This window comes from Rutilus rutilus, assembly GCF_951802725.1.
Source record: "Rutilus rutilus genome assembly, chromosome: 9".
Taxonomy (NCBI): Eukaryota; Metazoa; Chordata; class Actinopteri; order Cypriniformes; family Leuciscidae; genus Rutilus; species Rutilus rutilus.
In genome coordinates this window covers 21,373,842-21,379,962 of record NC_140223.1, presented here as the reverse complement: position 1 = coordinate 21,379,962, position 6,121 = coordinate 21,373,842, and positions in this window count along the sequence as shown.

Sequence of the window (6,121 nt, the reverse complement as noted above, 5' to 3'; positions counted from 1 at the left end):
TTTCATTTCCCATTATTGCTATTTTAATTTATTACAAAGCTATTTTATTATATTTTATTATATTTAAAGCTAAATGTTTTCTGTTGCATTCTATTCACACAAAAAACTATTTCACAACTTTTTATAAGAATATCTTATGATATTCCTATGAGTATTTCTGCAGGTATTTCTACCCTTTGAATAGAAGCCTAATGGATCCTTGCGGTGGACTTTTTAAAGTCCCCCTGTGGTGAAATTCAAGTTTTTAATGTTGTTTATAAGTCTATGTGGTGTTTTTAATATGCTTTAAGACAAACCATGTGCAAATTCATAAGTGAGCAACACTGCTGAGTATTTTCTCCTTAAAACTGCAGTGAAACAAAGACAAGGTTTGAAATTGCTGGTGTTTATGATGTCACAAACTACCTTGTAACCAATCAGATCAACATGTGATTGTTAATGAGAGGATGACAGAGCTGGTTAATTGGCATATTCATAGAACCAGTATTCTAAATGAGGCAAGGGTGTAGAGTTACATTCAAGCTATTTTAAGGCATGACGATTTTTTTTTTTTCAAGGACAAAACAGAAGAACAGTAGAAGAACAGTGTCTGTTTATGAAGTTCAGATTACTGTGATAGTGTTTACCTGTGAATAGTAATTGTTGTATTTTAATCATTTTCTCTGCTTGCCTGTATTTACATGATCGTGTGCCTGAATTTAGAAGATAATTATTTCATATTTATCATACAAGAATGTAAGAAATGATAATATTAGCATTCCTCTGATTTTAATTGGCCAAATGCTTTTACAAAAATGCTGAAGAAAGAATGCAGCCTTTGCTAATATTAAACTGTTTTACCTTGTTCTGTTCGATCGGTTGCTTCCATTGATCCATTGATGACTTACACAAATAATCTGTTTTACCTTGTTCTGTTCGATCGGTTGCTTCCATTGATCCATTGATGACTTCCACAAATAATCAGTTTTTCTTGAATCATGAATTTTCTTCCATTCAGGTACCGCTGATGCTGTTGTCGTTGTAACAAGACAGTGATCTTCTGCCAGGAACATCAGGTCAATCTTCTGCTGTCCAGAATCAGGTGGTTTGTCTTCGTCTGGCATCTCAGCTGAGACCTGTCCACTATGGGTGACCCTAGCAGTAGTTGTGAAGTACCAGTGGCGTAGCTCTCAGCATCACTGATGCACACAAGCCCTCACAGCACGTCAAGCTGCAAACCGTGTGAGGGACCCTAACCTTCCCTAACCTGCAGTAACTGCTTAAAAACAACCGCATATCAACCAACTAACGTTAGGCTACTCTAAACATCCTGACAACCACATAGCAATGCATGAAAAACCACTCAGAAGAGTCCAGCAACCGCAAAGCAACACGCTAACAACCGCGCAAAAAACCTTGGCAAACGCATGTCAACACGCAGGAAACCATCCAAAACATCCCACCAACAACCGTGTAGCAAAACGCTAAAAACCACTTAGAACGAACAGCATATCAATGCTTTGACAATCACCAAAAACATCCTGACAACCTCACAACAATGTGCAAAACACCTCTAGAAAATAAAACGTACTCATAAAACTATAAACTTACTCTGTAACTATATACAGTATTTACATACACGTCCCGCTGTGTGATACGTTACTCCGGGCTCCATGTGACACTGTGATGACTCAGTGTCTGGGCTTCTTTCTTCGGGGTTCCTCAGGCAGGGGCTCTTCACTGATGTCCACGTGGATTCGAGGAGCGAATCTTCTGCTGGTTGTGGAGAAGCTCTCAGTGATCCGGACACGTCCGTCGGGATGCTCCGTCTCCTCCAGTGAAGGGCGGTTGAGTGCCTCCCACAGTCGCTGCTTGATCTTCAGTCCTAGTTCAAGGCTGTAGGGACGCTGCCGACCACTGGGCGTCTTCATCATGGGCTCCACCACAGAGCGGTAGATGTCCTGGTAGGCCTCTACGCTGTAGCCGTGGATGGAGATAGGCTCATCCCGCTGACGCACGTCGTCCACTGAAGAGACTGGGTCTGGGACTGCTGGACGGATGTCAGGAAGGACAGCAGCGTTCTTCAAGTAGCCTTCTTCCAAACCCGTGGGCCTTTGAGCTCTGGCAGAGATGCGGCTGTAAGTGTGATCTAACCTGACCAACGTTACAGCTGCCAGCCTTGGAAGCTCACAAGGGTCCGGACTGGAAGAGACGCCCTCCACCGATCCCCTCAGGCGTTTGGGAAGAGCCCTGGTTCTTCCTGACCGACGCTGCTCCATGATAATGAATCAAGAAGAACTAACGTTACAAAGACTGTGGAAAAATCACTAAGACTTACCAAATTGTAGAGTTGTGAAGAGCTTGCAGCAAGTGCGTTCAGGCTTCAAGGCTTCACAGGTGTGTTGATTTTTGAAATCTACTGGACTGACATAGTATGTTTAGGATTAATTAAATGTAAACATCACTTAATATCAGCAGTAAGTCAATTAGAGCAGCATGAGCTCTATGTTATGTATTATGCTTCTCCAATTACCATTATCATCTTCATTTATTCCTCTATGTACAGAGATAAATACATGGAAATGTATTTAAAATACAAATACTGTGTGAAAAAAAAAGTATTTAAATAAAAATACAAAATACTGTGTGAAATAATGTATTTAAATACAAATACAGTATTTTGTATTTTGAAAATACACAAAATACATGTGAAATTGGCCATCCAGTGCAGGTATAGGTCTGAAGAATGACTACTGACTTTTCATTCCTAACCACATCTCTGCCCTTTCTTTCTTTCTTTCTTTCTTTCTTTCTTTCTTTCTTTCTTTCTTTCTTTCTTTCTTTCTGGCAATTACAAATAAATGTATGCAAAATAGCAGCCATTTATATACTTATTTATGGTTACAATGTAGTCTATTACTTTTTGATTATTATTTTTTATGTACAATAAAACTGAAGATTTTTGTGGAGTATCATTCATCAGTGCTTCTTTTTCCTCTCCCAACGTTCCAAGAATTCCTGCCCACTAAAAGCTGCACGGATATTTGCTTACCCCACAAATAGGCCCATCTATGTAAACGATTTAGAAAAAGTTCCATCAATTCAAACTTTATATCATCGATATGTAGTGTCATATCACCCAGCCCTAACATGCAGTAATGCTTTAAACACATTTGACATGCTAGTTGATAAAAATCAACTATTCTTTCTTTTGTTCTTTCATGTTAACTGAAGTGAATAATGCACTATTTTAACTTTAACCAACAAGTAGAATTGATCATGACATTCTCACCTTATAAAAAAGAAAAAAAGAAAAAAATCGCTGATCCAATGTTGAGCTAGTGAATGTCTGAACTAGTTGATGCACAAAATCAGTACCCTGATAAAGAGGTTGACTGGCAAAAAAATATTTTATGTATTTTGAAAATGCAAAAATACTCATCTTAAATGTATTTAAACAAATTACATTTGATTTTTTCCAAAGGCTTTAAAATACAAAATAGTATTTTGTATTTCAAATACGTATTTTAAATACATGCATTGAAATACTGCCCATCCCTGTGTATGTATATATATATTACTCATCTTTGTGTGTATGTAGTGGTGTTTGTTAAGGCCAGCATCACTGTTACTGGGTTCATGAATGAATCTGTGTGTTGAAATTCATCTTTAAAGTGAACATACCATTCTTGCATTGACTCATTTCTTTTGTTCACTAAAGTGTCTTATTTTGTTCAGTGCTCGCCTGCTCTGGTGGCTTTTCCTGCCTCCACAGACTAGAGCACAAGCCGGTTTTATTGGATTGCGGCCTGTGAAGAAGCATTTGGTTGGTTGTGAATCTACTAAATAAATCTGTTTGGAGTCTGATTAAATCCTGTTGGAGAATGAATATTCAGATGCACATACATATAGTTTTTTACATTTTTATTTGTTTTATTTTTCCCTTTTCTTGTTCTTTTTCTAGCCTGGTAAATGTCCAGTAGTTGACCAGATAAAACAAAATATCTGCTCAATTTATAAAATTAATTCTGCTTTTAACCTGTGTCTTGATTTTGTAATTGCAGACACCAAGGGCGAAAAGAAACATTGAGCAGCTGAAAAGAAGAAAGCAAAGACACATTGTAGGACACGCTAAGAAGTGATCGTCAATCATTACTGCCATTTGACTTTTCTCCTATAACAAAAGAAAATGAACTAATAATTTTGATTTATTTTAAAGCGTGCAAGTATATGCTTTGTTTACTGTGTTATGTTTGCTAACTTGCAAATCAATACATATTTATTGTCTGCATCCACTAATATCATTGTTGGCTAGTTAAATAATATAATAATTCATAATGGGCTGCAACTAACGATAATCCATTAATCTGTTGATTATTCCTTCACATAATCTGATAAAAAGGCTGATTTTATTCTATATATTTATAGAATTTTTTTTTAAATAATAATAATAAAGTTTTATTTATATAGCGCCTTTCCAGGGCTCAAGGACGCTTGTATTCCACATCTAGCTCCAAGCACTGACAACTTTTAAAGCAAATAGAATATGTATGTATGTAAGTACAGTATGTGTTTGTATATATGTGGTGCTGCATGAAGAAAACTGTCATTATCATCATCTGCCACTCAATCATGATGTTAAGTTAAATGATTTTTTTGTGTGCAAATTCTTTATAAAGTTTTCTATTTTTACTATGTTTATTACCTCATGAAGACTAATCTGGATTTTGATGTTTGCCCATTGTCTTTCACTAACAGATATTTTGGGTCTTTTGATTTTTCACACTGCTAATCATAATTCAATTACCTGCTTGTCTTTTTAATCCACTAGCTGTTGTGTAACTCAAGGTCTGTGCTGTGATCTTTCACACCAATATACTTTTATTCTACTATAGTGTCAATAGCCAAATTGAACTACATATAAAATATGAGAATACACCTGAACAAATCTCTCATCTTGTTAAAAAGACAACCAGTAGAGGGCGCTGCTCACTCAATGCCAGTGGCTCTCTCAACTTCTACAACTCCATCCTTCTATGACTGATTTCACCAAGTGCAACATGTTCCTGGATCAACATCTTTGTTGATCCTGGAACAACATTCCCATCAACCAATCAGGTTTGAGGGACAAGTTTATTTTATGTGAAGTGTAAGCTTATAACCAGGGTTAGGTGCTTCTACATGTTATTCACCTATCTATTCCCTCTGATTTGATTAGGTTTAGGGGTATGCATAGGGCTAGGACTAAATTTTCAGACAGAAATGAGGAAAAATCCAGTTTGAGCAGGCGCAATTCAAAAGTGCTGATTTAAGTCATGACATCTGAAATGATGAGAGCAATCCAGCAGATTTCCACATGTGGCAGATTGTTCACCTATTAGAGAAAACTGCACATAACTGAAATACTAGCTGTAAGCGCTGGTGTGGTGAGGTTACTGCATGAACCCAAAAGAAGGAATCACAGCACATCTTTGAGTGTGTCCTCCTCAGCCAAGCCATGCAGCTTTAACAGGGTGAAATAGGAGAAAAGCCAGGGACGGGAAATATCCTGCGTCTGCTCCAGCCCTTCTGCCTGCACAAAAAGACCCCTGTGAAACTTTAACTGCTGCTCCAGTGCTGCCCTCTGCCTGTCGTAGAGAGAAATACACTTTACTTCACATTAAGCTCCTGCAGTTTGAAAAATAGCAATATTATACTGCAAAATGATATAGAAAAATGTAAGGAGATTTTTAACCAATGCAATGTATGCTGAGCATTTTAAAGGCACACTAAGCAGTTTCCGTTTTTCTCAAACAGCGACCCCTAGAGTCTACTTGTATTTAACGTTACTGTCGTAACCACTCACGCAGAGCCGTCGCTGCCATACATAATAAAGGCTAAATAAATAAATAAATAAATAGCCTTTATTATGTATATCTGTGCGTTCTGATAACGCAAGAGTTGCAACTATGGCAGCTGAGAAGGCCATTCTTTGTGTTCTTTTTGAAGAATTTTCGGAGCCTGATGAAATCGGTATAAATACGTGTTTAATAATAGCCTACTGCAAAATAGATGTTACAGTCACTGCCCTTGCCGTCCAGAATAAAAGAGAACATTCCAATCGAGTGAAGGGATTTATGGAAACTGACAAAACAAAAACAAT